Source organism: Parasteatoda tepidariorum, chromosome 5 (assembly GCF_982258835.1).
Source record: "Parasteatoda tepidariorum strain Cologne lab strain chromosome 5, Ptep-v5.0, whole genome shotgun sequence".
Lineage (NCBI taxonomy): Eukaryota > Metazoa > Arthropoda > Arachnida > Araneae > Theridiidae > Parasteatoda > Parasteatoda tepidariorum.
The window spans coordinates 85,231,404-85,251,914 of record NC_141759.1 but is presented as its reverse complement, the minus strand read 5'-3'; positions in this window follow the sequence as shown (position 1 = coordinate 85,251,914).

Here is a 20,511-nt window from a genome sequence, read left to right as displayed (position 1 = left end):
GTTGGTCGTTCCATCTGGCATTGGGGCAACTTTATTGGATGGAGGCAGAACGCTCATTCAGTATATAAGCTGCCACTAAACATTCAAAACAACCCAGACGTAGTGTGAAACATAAAAAAGCAATCGTCTATGACCACAGTGTTGAAACACTGTAAAATTATCATCTGGGATGAATGGACTATGGCACACAAACATTCGCTTGAGGCGTTGAACAGGACATTGAAAGATGTAAAAAACAATGACAAATTATTTGGTGGGATTCTGTTACACCTTTCAAGTGATTTCAGACAAGCACTTCCCGTTATTCCGCGTTCAACGTACGCTGATGAGATCAATGCTTAATGACTATTAATAAATCTCAAGGCCAAACAATGTCTGTTTGCGGCTTAGATTTGAGCACACCATGTTTTTCAGACGGACAATTATACGTGGCATGCTCTCGAGTAGGCAGACCATTCAGTTTATTTGTGTTAGTTAAAGATGGAATGACAAAAAATATTGTACACTCCATTGCACTAAGAGATTCATATTATTGACTAATATTTTCAGAATTCATTGTATATATAATTTATAAAAAAAAGTTAACATAAATTTTAAAAAAATATTATTTGGTGTGTTGTTATTTTCACATTCCGTCATCGTTCATAACGCTCCATGCCTCTTCCACTCATATACCACATACGCACACACTTACAATAAATAACATATATTTTCATACTCTAGAAATACTTCATACGGCAAAACAACGTTTGCCGGGTCAGCTAGTAACAATATAAAAATGAACAATAATTCTTTTTCATTATGTTATAAATAATTTTACAGCTATGTAATTGGCTCAGATTTAAAAATTTTAACTAAAACATATTCATTAAAGAAAATGTAAACATTGAAGTTTTCGCAGTTAAACAAAATCAGCTTTTGATAGTGAATATGCTAAAACAACTCATTTAAAAAGGCATTCCATAGATATTTCACCACAAAGCATGAATAGGATCACAAAATATTAAAAGATAAATTCTCAAACTATCCCTACCAGTTTTATTGTCCTTTTCTGGAACATTGCAATTAAGAAGACTAATGAGAAGCGTTGGTCCCGGGCGCGTGCTCTAATGACTACTGATTTTAAATCTTTCGCTTCATTAAGGCTCTCCGTTGTTGGCAGAAACTGGAGAAACTAATGCCGAAAATGTTATTACGCGGCAAGAAACAGACACGGACCCATCCATCTATCGAGATGTTCCCGAATGATTGCTATAATTCTGAATTCTGTTGTTTAAAACTTTTGTCTTTTTTTAGCCACATACATTTTGGAGATATATATTTCATTTTTTTTGTTGTTGATGAAACTAGAATTTTAATAATTTCTAACAATTATGAAAAATATGTTTTTTTTTTGTGTGCGAGGCATTGAATTGCATTCCTTGCTTAAATTTCTAACCTATATATATATTTCTCTGACACGGCGACAAAAAAAGCCTCATTACAACTCCCCGAATGGCAACGCTGGAAAATCGACCTATGATTGCCGCTAAAAATGTCACATGCCAAATCTGGCTCAGATAACTCAACACATAGCGCTCTTAAAAACGGAAATTGAAATAACCAGAGCGAGCATAAGCTAGACAGAAGTGAGTGGTCTTTGTCAATAGATCTCTATTTTAGTATTTTGTCGAAAGCGCGAATTTTTCACGAATTTATATATAACGAATTTATTTGACGATTTTTGATTTATATCACGAATTTATTCGTTTTACTAGAATTTATTTGTTTATGCAGGTTTTTCCATTGCAATTCACTTATTTCAATTTTTAATAGACTTAATTATAGCCAAAATTTTAACCTTTTTAAAGAGATAACAGTTTTAGAAATTTTATCTTAGGATTTTATACTATAGCACATTTCTAATAGTGTCACATTTACACTTAATGTAATGTGACAATTTTAATTTCTAATTTTACTTAACCTTTAATTTTTCTGTAAACGTTATTCTTTTTTTCAATTTGGCAATTTTATTTTTAACTTTCTTGTTGACCTTTCTCACGGTCGTTGCGGTCATCGCACTTCCTGTGGGGAAAGTCAACCAACCCCTCTACTCACGCCTTTCTTTTTCTTCCTTTAATTTTAGGGGGGCTAACTAACCAATCTCTTTACTTTAAATTTCAAACTCTCCGCCTCTTTAAATTTAATTGGTCGTAGTTTTTCTGGTCTACCCCAGTTAAGGAATTTTTAAGTCACTTGGAGGAGATTCTCTGTTGGCTTCTTCCTTGCATGTTCTTTTTTTTCGAGATGCGGACTTCGGTCCGTATCGAGGGATTTCTTTTTTACATTTTTTTTAACCTCTATCTTAAATTAAATCCCTAGCTGTAATCAATTTCTGAAAAATTTAAAATCAACAGTGTATACCTTCAATTTTTCTTTAACATTAAAAATCCTCTCAAATTTAAGTTTGCTTTTCATATTTTATTTTAACGATTAAATTACTCGTTCTTTTATATTTAACTTTATGCATGACGCCTTTGGTTTCGTTAAATTCTCTCGTCACCCATTTCTACTGTTAAAAATGGTTTTAAAGACGTATTTCCAATAGTTATGTTATTAAATATTTTTTCTTAAATAAATCTTAAACGCAATTTAAAAATGTGTGTTCCATTTCGTCTTTTCTTGATGAGTCTTTATCTTGTCCTCCAGTATGTGTGCGGTGAGTACCTTTCATTTATTGTTATGGGCATGCATAAATGTGAATTTATTAGTTTTTCTTATTGGAAACATCAATTTACTCCATTTATCTTAAATACTTATATCTGGATATAGCATGACCTTATTTATCTTTTTATCTTTAATTATTTTTAGTTTCACCCTTATTCTAAATTCGGTGATACCAATTTATCCAATTTGTTCAAACCTCACACTTTGTGACCTTTTGAACCTACTGGGTTATTGCTATCCCACATTAGCATTGTACTACCACTTTCCTTAACGATCACATCCCCCTTAATTTATTTTATTTACCCTTTCATATATTTCGGCCTTAATTATATTTACCACGACGTTTCAATCATTTAACCTTTTTAATCATGACTATATCCAATTATTAGTACATATACCAAATATTTCAATCTATTAATTATAATACATAAACAAATTTACTTTACCTTATACGCACCAATATAAATATTTTTATTTAACTCTTACAAATAGGTTTAACGAATTGCATGTCATTTATTTGAATTCAAATTTATTTTAATGACTTAGTATTTACTAAAAAGATGTAATTTTTTTTAAAAAAAAAGTTGTTATATGGATTTGAATTATTGTTTTGAATTCTTAGAATTTTGTGCATTTGCAAAGTACTTAAGTTAGTAGCGAGCGAAGCGAGCTTGGCTTGCGAAGCAAACCATATAAGATTGCGTAGCAATTTTCGGGTGTTGGCGAGCGTTAGCGAACAGGGGGCGCAGCCCACTAGTAATTTAAAATATTCCTGAAATTAGAAACCAAATTTGCCAATGACCGCAAATGAATTGAAGTCCCGCTGTGGACTGAGCATTAAGACACGGTTCCCAGCGGTCCACATTTATTTTTAGCATTAAAATAACCGTTATTACGAATCAAACACTTATTTTTTAAATCATCTACATATTTTTTAGTTGAAGAATCATTATCTTCCTGAGGATGTAAAACATTTTTTAAAAGTTTACTTTCCATATCATAATTACCATCATTCGTTAATTTAAATCCTATACCTGGTGGTCCTAAAGGTCCTTCTTTTATTTCATCGTCGTAAAGTGGATAATAAGCGGCCATTTATTAAAATAGAAAAAATCCTTTATGTTTTCAGAGTTTTAATCATTTTTATATCTTGAGTTGACATATTAAAAGAGCATTTGTTTATTTCTTTCAAAATAAAGTAAAAAACATAATTTTTAGTAGTATTATTTCTCAATCTCCAATTGAATTCAATCATTAAATTACTTAAGTTCGTATAATTTTCATGGTTTGCCAAGTTGAAACAAATTATAGGATACTTACTGAAATTTGAATAGTTTATCATACAACCTGTTTCAGAATTTATATTATTCATTCCTGATTCTAAAATAGCATAATATAATCGATTATAATCATTTTTATTAAAGTCCATCATATAACTTACAGTGGGAACTTTAATGTTATTAATCATTAACCAACATTCTATCATATCCAAGTGATCAAACATCATGTTATTTTGATTCATATTTTCATTTCTTTCTTCATATTGTGGAATGACATATAAACTCAAAACTTCATCAGATGTAGCAGGAATAGAATAGGATCCACTGGAATTTTTATAAAATACATTTGATTTGATAATGTTATAATGATCCCAATTTATTTCTATAGGAGTATTTGATAATTTTAATTCATTGAATTTTACAGATGCTGAATTTTTAAATCTAACATAAGGTAACCAAAGTGATAAATCTTCAACAAGAACCTTAAAATCTGGATTTTGAATATCTGTATACAACATATTTTTACTATCATTTCTTTGAATTTCTATTTTAACTTGGAAACCTGTCATTACTTTTTTATATTCGTTAAAGAAATCAAATATATACTTTAAAGGAATCCATATTTTTACTGTTTGACTATTTTTAGTAAATTTACATCTTTTTGAAAATCCTTCATTAAAACTTTCATTTAGTTTAAGGTTTTTAAAAAAATCAGTTATTTTGGTAGTATCTATCAGATTTCCATTATATTTGAAATTGTTTCTATCTACAGAATCAGTTGTATCTACATAAAAGAACATGTTAGTAGCTTCCGATGTTGAATAATCAGGGGTGAAGTGTATCATCCCTAATATTTGATTCATAATGGCTTTATAATTTATAGTGGATTCAACTTCAGTATTTCCTATAGTCAACCTGTTTGAATTTATGAGACCTCCTCCATTCACTAGAGTAACATTTTCATTACTTATTACACCTCCATCTCCTTTTACAATTTTTAATTCTTGTTGCAGATATCCTGCAGAATATAAAATATTAGCATTTGTATCATTGATAAAGAAATTATATGTAGCATTTTCATGATTATTAATTCTATTTTCACTTTTTAATTCTCTATATTCAAAACTTTCAACGTCATTATTATAATAATAACTAGTGTCTTTCAAATGGTAAATTTTATCCATTTATTTAGGAATAAAAAATTTCAATCCAGTACCATGTTTTTTATTTTTGGAAAATATTTCATTCCATTTTTCTCTCACAAATTCCTTAGATTTATCTTCTACAATTGGACTTATAAAGTCTGAAAAGAAGCTCTTCCTTGTATTTTTTTTACTCTTTCTGTACAACCTATGTTTATTCATTTATTTAGTAATAAATTTGTACTGTACTTCTTGTTTATTTAAATCAATTAGTTCACCTCTATGATTTGTAATTCTCATTCTAATTCGATTAATAGAATCAGATTTAACAGGAATAAATATTAGTTTATCAAATTCTTTAGCATATAAACTTCCAGGAGGATTTGATGATGTAAAAGAATAAATAACTTGAGATTGAAACTGATTTATATAAGCACCATCCACTATATCACAGTGAATATAAATATTATCATTACCATTAGCTATATCAGCAATAAATTTACTTTCTAGCTCTTCCTCTTCATGTATTTTAGGTTCAAAGCCTAAAATTTTGTACAATTCACTTTTAGATAAATCAATTTTATAATTCTTCTCGAGTTTAATACTAAACCTTTGTCTTTCTTCGATTATTCCAAATAATATAGGTGAATCATTTCCAAAATATTTTACCATATAAAGATTCAAACCTCTTATACTATAATGACCATTTGGAATAATAACCTCTTCCCATTTGGCTCCGTCAAAGTATGAAAATTTATTGTTTTTCTCCGTAATATTATTCCATGAAATATACATTGAAAAAGACTGAAGAGCTATCTCTGTAAAATGAAAAGGTCTCGAATACTCAATGGTGAAATCTTCAGATTTATCTACTTTTTTCGAATCTAATATAATATACTTCATTTATAAAGAACAATTTTTTCATTTAAATTACTAGGTTCTTGAGTAAATGAATATAAAACTTCAATAGGAGATTTATTTTTATTTTTTTCAGTTATATATTTCATACAATAGAAACCACATCTTACAGAACTCGGACTTTGTAAAAAACTATCGTTATATCTAATTTCCTTACCAGAAGTATTTAAATAACTTAGTATGTTTTGAGGAAGAAAATCATTTTTTATTTTTCTATTGTTATATTCATATTCTCCAAAAGGATCAAAATATTCAACAAAATTATATTTTGGATCATTATAATAACAAACCCAATGAGTTCCAGGACCTGTAGATACATCTAAATTTATGATTCCGTTTTCAAATTTTCTTATCTTTTTAGGTAACATATCTATAGTAAATATACCTCTAAATCCTTTTTCATTTTTCATATTGTTTTCAATCATTTTGTTGGATATTCCCCTGGCTGATAGACTCCCTTTCCACAAGGTTTTTTTTTCCTGATCTAGAAATTTTGTCCAATACTTTTTTAGTACCCCAACCAGCTGCACCACTAGCTGCTCCTAATGCTAAAGTAGAAAGTAAAGGTACTAAAAATGGTAAAAACCCTCCATTCTTTTTCAGTTGAGTCTTTGATATGTTAATTCTTTTACCTTTATCAATTTGGTTAATTTGTGTAGCTGTTAAATGTAAATCAAAATTGGGTGTTTTACTTTTATCTATTTGTAAACTAAGTTCTTCACCATTTTTATAAGCTGATTTCAATTTAGAAATCTGACTGTCGCTCAAGTATACCTTTTTCACAATATACATTTATTTACTAAGAAATTTCTTATAGTATTCCTTTACCTGATCGTTTGTCATAGTTCCCTCTCTTAAAAGTAAATCCAACAAATCTACAGTTTTATTATACAATTTTTTACTTTTAGAACCTTTACAAATTTTATCTGTCAAATCAACTAAGATATTCAGTTTATCTTCTAAACCTTTTCCTGTGTAATGTCTACCTTGTTTAATAGCTGATAAAGCTTCTAAATATCTTTTCATCATATTCATTTTATAATCAGCATTATCAATCCTTTTCTGATACTCATCTTTGTTGTTTGTTAAATTTCTATTTTTGGTTTCATTTCCTTTCTCTCTTTTAAATTGATCTCTTTTTGCTTTTGCCCTTTTAATAACTTCTTCAATATCTTCATCAGTTTTATTCCACATTATTGAAGGTAATTCAAATTCTAATTCTTCTAGTAATTCTTTATCTAAATTTTTGTCTATATCTATTTTTAAAAACATACTTCCTACATCTTCAGTATAATCTTCCTCTGACTGATTCTCTATCTGAGGTAAAGATCTATAGGTCTCATTCATAGTGAAAGATAAATTATCAACAGCATCTTTTATGCCTAGCAAGTTTTGTTGTCTAGAAGTTTCTAGTTTTTCCATTTGATGAAGTACAGGTTCGTGAAAATCGGCCAATGATTTTTGTATTCCTATATCTTCTTCTAATTTTATCTCATTATTTTTCCTAATTTCTGATTGTAGTTTAACTAATCTTAGATCATTTTTTAATTGCTCTAACAACTTTTTATTTCTCTCTTTTTCAATACTTTCCATTTATAGGTAGTAAAAATAACTGTAAGGCGTTTTTGTCTAAAAAAAGTATTCTAAAAATGTTTCTTAATAAATGGATAAGATTACAGTCATCCTAAACATTCAGGGATTTATTTTTCCCAATCGTAAGATTGTAAGAGAGATAGGATGGGTTCATTTAAATTTACCAATCGGTGAATATATTGGCGTATTTACACCTAATTGTGAATTGAATGATCAAGAATTGAAGATTGTACGTAAATGTACTTCAGAAGTACACGGATTAAGATTTAATAGAAATAAGAATAGTTTATGGATAAATCATCAAGACGTAAAAAATTATATAAATAACCTATATCAACTATATGGTGGTACACTTGCTTATAAAGGAGGTATTTTAAAAAAAGAGATATTAGATGAATTGAATATACCATCTATTGACATTGATGTACCTAAATGTACTAAAATTTTAGGACCTGGATGTTCGTTATACAAGTGTATGTATTACAGAAATTATATTACAAAAAATGTTCTTAAATAAATGGAAGAATTTAATGACCTCAAACGATTTCCTGAAACATATAAATTAAATGAACTCGAGATAGGTAAATATAATTTAATATCACTGAGAAAAATAAATACAAAATACGGTGACTCTATTATAGCTAGATTAGAAGTAGACAATGATGAGAAAGATTTTTATCTCTTGAAATGTCATGGTGAATTATCTGATAAAGCTATAAGAAAAATTAATAGTGGAAAATATATTTTTGATTTTAAAGGTAAAAATAAATATTACGATTATGAATTACATGTAAAATAAAAAACGATATTTTAAATAAGGTATAAAAATAAGAATTTTGATTACTAAAGTTATATAAAATACAGGATTATAAATAAAATAAAAATTATTAATATAAAAATAAGAATTTTTAAATATACTGATTTTGTTTAATATTTCGTATAAAAATACAAAATATAAGTCTATTTTAAATTTTTTTAGTATAAAAATAGGAAATTAATAGTAGTATATGAGGAAGGCAAAAGTGTCCTGTAGCCCCCCCCCCATATACTACTTTTAAATTTTAAAATATTTCTCTATAACTCTTCCTATGCCTATAAAATTCTTAGAAGATGTATAAATATTTTATTTTACAGATTAATATGCAAAACAGTTGTTTAAAAAAAGTGAAAAGAATTGTAATATAATACTTATGTACTTCGATTATTGTATTAAAACAAATATTAAACGAAATAATAAGAAGAAAAGAAATAAATAACATTTACGCAGAAGTTATTTAAAAAAAATCATAGTTTTATCAAAAAACATGTGATCTAAAATGTAAAGAAAAAACAGTTTTTATAGAAATAAGACATTCCAGCAGACGAAAACTGCATACTTCAAATTAAAATATTTCAATTCCAATTTAGATACGCTAAAAAAAATTTTTTTTCAGTGCAATCATGATTTCTAAAATGCATTTCCTTGGTAAATAAAAAAGTATTTTATTTTTTGAAAAAATATATTTATAATGTAGCTTTTCTCATCAAAATATAAAAGAAATATTTTTCGGAAAAGAAGAAAAAAATGATCCGAGAAAATACAAATTCTTAGAAATTTGTACATAATTGAGACAAAAGTTTTCTTTCTTTCTTTTTTTTTTTAAATTCTCCAATTCTTATTAGGAAAAATAAAGAAAGGGAATATTGAAATCGAATCATGCGTGAACATTAGAACAGGGATTCTTTGTCCTTTTAGGGATTTTTTTATTATTATTATGCGCTAAAATTCTCTTAAATTCCCTTTCTGAGTGATGGAATTCGAATAAATTCTTGAATATCCCATCTATTATCTCCATCTCAATAGACAGGAAGAAAGATTTAGTTACTTTTTCCTTTAAAAAGGGCCTTTTTAAAATAAATTTTTTTCCACGCTATTTAAAAAGGAGAGATTTGATATGTATGTAACTTAAAATAAAAATCTCTAAAATAAAAAAAACTTTCTTTTGATCCTTTTAAAGACATTCTTTTAATGTCTCAAATTAAATATAAATAGATTTTGTTAAAATACTTTTCATGTACACGGAATTGTGTATTTTGTTCATTTCAGGGAAATGCGATTTATTGTTTTAGCTTACATTTGCCGGCAAAGAAGAAATCTTTCTCTGTATGAATGAATACTTTTTAGCAATTTTTATTGTTTTCGGAGTTATTAAATTTTATTCTCTCAAATAAACGAATTTTTTGTAATGCATGTTTTAAATGTTATTAAATGCTCTTCAAGCACAGCGATGGGATATCAAACATAGTTTGGTTTCTATGTGCTAAAATTAACATTTAACTCAGTGATTCATTTGTTTATTGATTCATTTATTTGTTAATTCACTCATTTTTTAAACCAATCATTTCCATTCATTCATTTGTTTTTGCAGTGATTTTTTTTATTTCTATGGATTTTTTTATTGATTCAGGGATTCATCATCCCTCTGACTCGTACATTCATGGATTCATCTTTACACTGATTAGCTTGTAAATTGCGTTGCTGATGTACTAACTCACGCATTCCTGATTCACTGATTCATAGACAGGGTCGTTTATAGATAAACTGACTCACTGTTTCTTTAATTCGTTGATTTACTGATTCGTATTGTTGATATGGGGATTCATCATTCTTCTGACTCGACATTCATGGATTCATCTTCCCACTGATTAGCTTGTTAATTGCGTCGCTGATGTACTAACTCACGCATTCCTGATTCACTGATTCGCAGACTAGGTCATTCATAGATAAACTGATTCACTGTTTCTTTTATTCGTTTTTTTTGTTGATTCATTTTACTGATTCGGGGATTCGCCATCCTTCTAACTCATACATTCGTGGATTCATCATCACACTGATTAGCTTGTTAATTGATTCGCTGATGTACTAACTCGCGCATTCCTGATTCACTGATTCATAGACTGGGGTCATTTAGAGATAAACTTATTAACATCTTTAATTCGTTGATTTTCTTATTCGTTTTATTCATACGGGGATTCATCATCCATCTGACTCATATAGTCATTGATTCATCATCATCTCACTGATAGGCCTGTTAATTACTTCACTGGTATATTAACTAACGCCTTCCAGGTTCTCTGACTCATAAACTGCTTCACTTATTTTAATTCGTTTTTTTTTGCTGATTCATTTTATTGATACCAGGAGTCATCAACCTTCTAACTCGTATATTCATTGATTATTTTTTACACTAATTAGCTTGTTAATTGCTTCACAGGTTTATTAACTTGCGCATTCCTGGTCCTCTGACTCATAGATTGCATCACTTACAGATAAACTAATTCACAGTTTCCTTAATTCGTTGATTTGCTGATTCATTTCATAGATATAGGAATTCATGCATTGATACTATTTAACATATTTCTTAATTAAAGATAATAGTTATTTCGTTTCAGTTTGAAAAGTATAATGAGAAATATTAATTGAATATTTTTAAATGCTTTTTCTTTTCATAATTTTTTCAATTTATTGTTATCAGAAATATTAAATTTTCTTCTAAAAAATGCTCTTTTTATTTCTTTGGCATTTTATTCGAAATAATTTCATAAAGGCTCAAGGAAAATTAAATAAATTATGAATCATTGGTTGAATCTAAATATAATCTTAAGTTTCAAAACTCCACACTGGTTATAAAATAGTTCTAACTCACGAAACCCCTTTAACTCTTCCGCGGAATGCCATTTCGGAACCACTGCTATAGACTATACTAACATTATTTTAAGACTCGAACGATTGTAACTAAATAAATATCTTTAGTTTCAAAATTCCTAACCAAATTAATCCTATTCCCAAGCTTAATATAAAGTTCTCCTCATAGGTTTTATTTCTTTATCACCCGAAGTTGTTTTTATCATCTTAGAAATTTACCTCGGTATTGAAATTTATAGCGCAAACAGCTGAAGTATTTTAAAAATACATGTAAAATATTTTGCTTTTTTTAATATACTCTTTTACTGAAATTTACATAGATATTAATACTATAAACTTTATTCTTTGTATAAAATTTCATCTTGTTTTTTTTCTTTCTATTCACTTATTGTTTTGAAAAAAACCTCTGATTTCCCTCGTTTTAACCTCTGATTTTATACTTGCATAATATTAATTTTTCTATTATTTTTTCACGTGTTTTTTTCTCTACTTCTTTTAAACATAATTGAAGACCATACGGAGGAGACGGTTTATGCTCTTGAAAGCTGCTTCAACGAAAAAATATATTTAAAGGCTTGAGATAGTTCGGGATCCAGCATAAACTGTAAAAAAAAGTGGTGTATAGTTGTCACTGGTTTTCGAGTTGCGGTAAACTAAAATGTATTGCAGTGCATATAGTCACAAATTTCAATCAACCTTTCCCTTATTTATTTATTCATTTTTCGTTTGTTTATTTGCGGTCTACACATTTTTTTATGCGCATTAGGATCAATTTATGTCTTCATTGCAAAAAAATTTCGTTTAGAGAAAAAAAACATGCTAAATTATATATTTGCACTAATTTTTTAGGCAATTATTATTTTGCCAATGTTCTATAATTTTTCTGCACAATAACAACAGTTCTATACAGCTCTGTGTACTTAGTGGAATACTTGCAAGTGACGTAGTGTAGGTATTTCGATCCTGATTGGTCGTTTAAACGTGGTATTTGTTTACATTAGCAACTGTTCTTTCCATTATTTTTCGAGTAAGCCAAGCCTCTCAAGTATCAATTATCCTAAGTCACACATTCTAAATTCTTTCACGTAGATTCTTTCTCAAATATTTCAATTTGTTCACCATATATTTAAGCAGAGACTTAATACATAGATAGGCATGATGCCATGTTTAACATCAACAAACTAATTATGCATTGAAGTTGCCAGGAACAAAGAATAAAACTACATCACATTTGCAATAAAATAATAAATCTAAATTAATTAAAAGAAGTAGATGAGAAATAATAATATTTTAATAAATTTAATGTATAATACGACGTTACATCTAATTTACTTCACGTTAATTAACATTCTAGCTTAGGAGGAGAAACTTAGCTCGACATTAACACACCAGTTTGTTTATAGACGATCTGCTGGGACTGAGGTCACGTGTTTACGTACCAGTGATCGTCTTCTTCTCCAGTTTTCAACTAGAAGTAACCCTTTAGTAGGAAAATTAACGTTTTATCAAAACAAGAACTATTAATTTGGCATATAATAGTGATGTGACTCTGTATTTAATTTAATTAACTTACTGTTAATTAACATCCTAACTTATGCAGAGAAACTCAGCTCAACTTTAATACGCTATTTTACTAATAAAGATTATTTGGCGCTGAAGTCATAGGTCACTTGTGAGGGCTTGTGAGGTCTTGTGTGCAAGTATCCAGTTAACAAGTTGAATGCCACTCTAATTTTACATGGCTTGACCGTCTGGCAACAACGGTAAATAACTAAAAACTAAATTTGCAAATATAGACAGATTTTGCTAGTTTTTTAAAATATTTAGCACGGCATACATGAAAAAAGTGGTGAATTTTACAAGCCTATGAATTGTTTAGAAATGGTGGGGGATAAAAATCTACTAAATTGAATTTATTGAACCGAGAATCACAATTAATAAATAACCACAGGAAAATATTTATTCACTTCCCGGAGCAAGTTGGCATCTCTGTGTATATAAATAAAATTATTTTTGTGTGGTCTATATTGCATTAATCAAACCATTTTAGTAGTATATTAATATAAGAACAAATTTAAAAGTTACTCGAATTATGTGCTTCTAATAATCTTGGCTTTGCCGGTCACCGGTGACCCCCGCGGCACTACGAACAAACTTAGTGACGGTCACCGGTCACCCCCATGGCATTCAACGTGTTAAAGACTATTTAATTTAGACCTTTAGTTTAGTTTGAGAAACTTCATGAAAGTATAAAGTAAGTGTGTTTTATTCACAATGTTTTTTTTGCTTTAAAGCATACCGTACCGTTTGTCATTAAGGCGTACCGTATCATATTTAGTTTACCTCAATACCAAAAATGGTGGCAACTACTCGCCAAACTTTTGTTGCATTGTACGATTGAAATTGTAAAAATAAAAATATACATGCATATCACAAGCATTTATTTACATCTCCCAAAATTTTCAAAACAAAACTTGCAATTTTCAATGTCAAGAAAGATTAAAATTTTTAATCTAGTAGGAGGAAAAGCGTTTTATCCTAAATTAGTCTCCAGTCACTGCCCCAGGAGAACTCCCGTCGAAATTTGTTACTTTACTTTTCTTTGTTAGTCTTGTCTACGCGCAGACTAATAACTCCCGGGGAGAACCAATTTTCCATGTTATTAATTTGTCAAAGCATAGTAATCTTCAAAATGCCACGGAAGGTAATTCAATAGCTACTTTCGTTAAAAATTCTCATCTTTAATTCCACCTCGGTCTTTAATTATATTTATTTCTTCCAAAAATTGCACATTTAACAGATTTCTTATGTATTTTATTACTTAGTATTAACTGGTCAATTAGAAAATTGTTTTTATATATATTCTTATTATATATATTCTTATTATATATATTATTATTATATATATTCTTATTATATATATTCTTATTATATATATTATTATTATATATATTCTTATTATATATATTCTTATTATATATATTCTTATTATATATTCTTCCTATAATGAAAAATTTCTAATTGAAAGTCGCAGTATGTAGCTGATTCAAAACTTTAATTTGTGCCTTAGTGCATAAAATTACAGATGTTCCTAAAGAGTGTTTTTTCTTTCACGTTTTAACCAAAGGTTTTGGTCGATTTACTGTTACGTAACAAGCATTTTTGGGGAAGGAAAATAATGGTTTTCTCTATAGAATAGATAAAATACACATATCTCTAATTTAAACAAATTTGTTTCATTGTAAGAATCTAAAGAAGAAAAGATATTTTTTAAAGTAGAAATCTTTATACCAACTCTATTTGTATGAGAGTTTAATAATCGAATTTTCTTTGACTGGTTTAAACAAGAAATTCTATTTTCTGTAAATACAAAAAAATATCAACGAAAACCGTTTTTGTTAAACTATCTGTTTTTACGCTATTATACTTCCATTACAAATGCCTTCAAACTATTGTTTATAAAATATTCCTTTAAAGGATTCTAACAAAATTCTTAGAACATCTGTTCCTATCTCTTCTAACTCTATGTCAAATCTTATTGATGTAAGAAGAATCCGCCTTTTTACTTTATGTTGCACACTTTGCCCATCGAGTTATATCAATTTTTTTCATGTCCGATAAGAAAAAAACGTAGTTTACTCTTACATTTTTGCTATTTTTTACGGAATATATAGGGTATTTCTTTTTCTACAAATAAAAGAAGGAAATACTATTCCCTTCGGAAAAATAGCAAAGTGATGCCACGCACTGGTTTTCTGTCATCTATTTGTATAGTGCCACAATTTTTGAAGTGACGATAGGATATATATGGACACCTCCGTTCGAGTTCGTATATTTTTTATCTGCTGGGAGGGTTCTATTTCTCGTATGAGAATTTATGAGTCGACTGAGTTTTATTGGTTTATGAATAAGTGTCTGATATTTTAGCTCATGAATGATAAGAAGTAGTAAATCGAATATATTTCTGAAATTGATTTAGGAAATAGCTTTTCGTGTTTCTGTTTTCTCCTAAATTTATGGTCGAATGTCTTGGAGATTTTTAAAGCTTAATCATGTTCTTTCCTTGCTCGCTTTTAAATACAAAATTCCTCAATGTTTCATTGCTCACTGTTGTTTTAAGTTGCCTAAGAATTAGAAGTTCTAAAATGAGCATATGGAGTTTCAGAATGAGCGAGATTGGATAAAGTTTTGAAATTGATTTAGGAAATAGTTTTGCATGTTTATGTTTGTCCTAAATTAATAGCGGAATGTTTTGGAGATTTTTAGAATCTTAATCGTGTTCTTTCTTAATTTATGCTCGCTTTCAAATATAAAATTTCTTAATGTTTCCGTTTCTCAGCATTGTTTTTAAGTCACCTAAAAATTACAAGGTCTAAAAAGAGCATACGGAGTCTTAGAATGTGCGAGATTGAATAAAGTTTTGAAATTGGTTTAGGAAATAGCTTTGTCAGTTTATGTTTTCTCCTAAATTTACAGCCGAAAGTTTTGGAGATTTTTAAAAGCTTAATCATGTTCTTTTCAAAATATGTGCTCTCTTTTAAATACACAATTCCATTATGTTTCCATTGATCACTATTGTTTTTAAGTTGCTTAAAAATTAGAAATTCCAAAATGAGAATTAGGCTGTCTAGAAAGTGCGAGATTGAATAAAGTTTTGAAATTGATTTAGGAAACACCTTTTCATGTTTCCGCTCGTTCTAAATTTATGGCAGAATGCTTTGTAGGTTTTTAGAAGCTTAACTATGCTCTTTTCTAATCAATGTTCACTTTTAAATACGCAATTTCTTAACGTTTCCATTGTTTATGATTTTTTTTTAGTTGATTAAAAATAAGAAGTTTCAAAATGAGCGCAAAGAGTTCTACAGTCAGTGTTATTGAATAATGTCTTGAAATCAATTCAGGAAATAACTTTACAAGTTTCTTATTTCTCTTAAATTTATGACATTATTCTGAGAATATTTTTATGATATTAATTATATTCTCTCCCAAACTATGCTTGCTGTAAAGCATTTTTACTTTTTAAATGTAAAATTCTTTACAGTTTCAAATATTCATCATTTTTTTAATTAATTCCACATAAGAAGTTCTAGATTGGGAGAGATAGAATAAAAATATTAATTTAAATAGCTTTTTATGTTTTTTTCTTTGGATTCATGCATAATCTTTTTTTTTAAAGATTCTTATGAGAATAACCTTTCTATCTTCACATCCTTTTCTAATCCTACCTCTCTCCAAATTATCCTTTCGCGAATTACTTTTTACTTATTTTTTTGCTTATTTAAAATTAAAAAGTTGTAGATTTTAACAAGAGAGATAAAATGTCTGAAATTTATGTTTAATGTTCGAGTTTTTTCTAAGAGTTCTAAGAGTTCGATTTTTTTCTATCAGAAAGTGTGTTAATAAATTAAAGATTTTTACTTAAGAAATCATATGTTTCTATTTTTTCTAATAATGTTTTTATATTTTCGAATTATTTACCATGATTATTTTTTAAAATTTATAATAATCGTATAAAGTAAAAACTGATTAATTGCACGAGTTCTCGATAAAATTTAGAGCGCAATGCTTTAGAGATTTTTATGTACACTATAACACGATTTTATGTTCTCTCCTATTATTTCTCCTTCGTTTAATCTGCTCCAGACTGTTGGAAATGCCTCAAAAAATGGTTAAATAACAATTTATTCAATTGTTATTTTACCATATTCAAACGAAACAATGAATTAATCATAAATAAGATGGTATTCAAAATGTTAACTAAGAGAAATACCGCTTATGAGCTGTTTTCATTCAATATGGTTATAAAAAGAATATAAAATGTATAGAATTAACAAGGCCCACATAATGAAGCTACTTAGTCCCTTGTACCTGGGCACATATTATAGCCGAGATGACTAATCTGTCATTCTTAGCAGAATGGGGGTTCGAGACTCAGTGGTGGCACATGATATTAACTCTATTCTCCTCAACACTTGAAGTATTTCCAATGTCTCAATTTGCGTTAACGGACAATTAGAATATGATACTCATTATGACGCATAGACAGCAACAACATAAAAAAGACTACAAACAACGATTCATTTGATAAAACACAACTCAACCACAACCTAGCTCCATTGTAATCAAGCTCAAGTGTAAATTTTTGTTATGGGTTGGGACCTTGCTAATTGCAAATGGTTAAGAACTGTGTGAATTCATGAGATTTATTGAATATTAGTCGCACGTGGTTTCGAAATTGAAAAGATAGAAAATGATATTTACAACTAACTTTACGGCTAATTCGATAAACAGACTGCTGACGAATATTTTATATCGTAATTTTAGAATGAAAATTTTTATATTGTAGATTTAAGAGAAATCTTACTTTTCAACGTCATACTTGCTTAATTTAATAATTTTTAAATTTTTAAATAAGCTGAAAATAGGGAGTTTCAAATTATTAGAGTTTAAAAAATGAGTTATAGTTCTGTGAATCAACCAGTTATCCCAGCAATAACTGGTTGATTCGAATTCCGCCCCCGGTTCGTACCGACCACAATGGTAAAATATTCCCAGTTTTAGATAGATCATGGATTAGAGTCCCATTGCCGTCAGGCTAACCGTGGAAGGTTTATGTGGTTTTCTTCTCCTTTCGCAATAAATGCAGAATATTTCCATAAAAAAGTCCTCTACGAAGGCAAATTTCTCCCAATATTTGATCCAGGGGTTCCCTTGTCTTCTGGATTGGGCTCAAAATTGCAAGGCTACGATGTTGAACATTGATAGTCGTTATCTCTGAATGGGGTAGTGATGTTTATAAAAGTGATGGTTATAAAATAAAACAACTTTAATTTTAATTAATTTCTCAGCTAATTTGAAATAATAAGTTGAAGAATGTACAACATCAAATAAATGATGTTTTTAATACTTCTTATATCTGTTATTTAAAGCGTTTTGAGAATTTAAGATTTTTATGAGCAAAATTACAGTTTTCTTCATTCTCTAAAATATATTTACATCTTAATTAAATGATTCTTGGAATGCCTTAAAGTTTATTATTTATCTTACTTCTTTCTAATTAAATTGAAATAAGAAGTTGTAGATACACAAGATAATAAATTTCAGAAAATTAGTATTTTATTCATTAGCATTTTTGAACTGTAACAATTTCCTTAAGAGATACGGTAAAACGGAATTGTATAAAGTTTTTTAAAAATAAAAATTTTAAAATATAAAATTTTTTGAAAACATTATAATTTATCATTGATTTATTAAAGTTATTTAGATTTTAATTTATATATCGCAAATTAAATTAACCACATTTCTTAGAATAATTTTAAAAATAGCTTTTACTCTTTCTGTTTTCCCAATAAAAATATTTTTAGTTGCTGTCTTGAAATAATATTTATTTTTAAATATACATGATTATTTGATTCATTTTAATTATGTAAGTTGTTACTTTTTTTTTCTTGAAGGGATTAAAAGACGCATATATATGATGAAATCGAATACTATATAGAAATTATTCAAGTAAATATGTTTTCAGATTATAATTTTTCTATTGAATTGATTTGTTTCTGTGCCTTTACTTCCGTATTGCATAATTCTTTTACGTTCCATCTTTCTCTAACGAGAAGAAACAAATAAAAACCTGTTAATTACATAAATAATAATTTATTTTCTGAAACAATTCTTGCGAATAATTAGAATTAAAGCTTATGTTTCCTTTTGGGGATATATAAGGAACTTTTATGTGCTGATGAATATTTTTATAATCACATATAAAGGAAATTTTTATTTTAATTATTTATATTTTTTGCATACGGTAATTATCAATTAGCAAAATAATTAAAATTTTTAATACTTTGGAGGAAAATAATTGTAAAAGCATCCTAAGATGATTTTATCAGAAAAAGAATATGTGTATTGACAATAAACAAACAACATAATTTCAATTAAGAAAAATAGGATTGTTTTATAATTAGTTAATTCTAACCTGAACACTACATACTTAAATCCTTAAATTAAAAATCAGATTATTTCAACTTAAAATAAATAATTATTTAATTATGTTCTATAAATTTATGAAGAAGATTCTTTGATGTAAAAAAGTTAAGTGCTAAGAATTTATATTTAATAAGCTGTGAAAGAATGAAACTATATTTTGTGTTACCATTGTTATCAGTCAGTCAAATTTTATTTGTCATTTTTCCTTTTCTTTCAAAACACACCACTGCTACTATGTCACTACTTTTTACCGTACAATTTTACGGAAAATAAAGTCTAATATACCGTAAATTTTTAAGTAATATTTACGGCAAAATTACCTAAACAATGTGATTGCAAAAATATTAATAAACAAAATACTTAGTAAAATTTAATTGAAAAAATAATTTTACGGTATAATGAAGTTTACAGATCCTGCCCACATGGTGCTAGTACTTTTTATCATAATTTGATGCAGAATTTTTTAGTGTGTATAATAAAACTAATAGATTTATTCGGCTTTTAATTAATCTGTATATTCTGGAACAATATGAAGAAATGACTACTTTGATTTAAATAAAGCTGAATGTGTAAAGCCAGAATAATAATTTTACGTTAATTAGGTATATATTAGCCATGTAATGAGTTCGTCATTTTCGTCAAGGTATCAAGCATAAAAAAATCATACAGGTAGATTTTAATTTCTAAGTTCTATGTTCTATAACAGTACGAACAAAAATATTTTATTTAAATGAAGTTAATTACAAAAACTCTGAATAAAATTCATATATTAATTAAATATGTTTTGTATTATAATAATTTCATTCGGTCAATTTTGATACGTCGTTTTTCCTCGTTCTAGATTACACAATCAAACTTAAATATACAGAATATACAAGGAAATGCCTAGATTTAAACGAAGTTCAAAGCAAAAAGCATGAATAAAAACGATATAATAATAAGCTATGGATCAAATTTTTTTTTGTTCTGAATATCATGGTATCAAACATTAAAAAAAAATTCTTCACCCTTTCTTAGATTACACAATCAAACTTAAATATGCAGAAATCTATTTGACCTTAACGTTTTATCTTCTATAACAATATGAAGGAAATGCCTAGATTTACACAAAGTTCAAAGCGAAAAGCATGAATAAAAAGGATATAATAATAAGCCATGGATTAAATTTCTTTGGTTCATGGTATCAAACAAAAAAAAATTC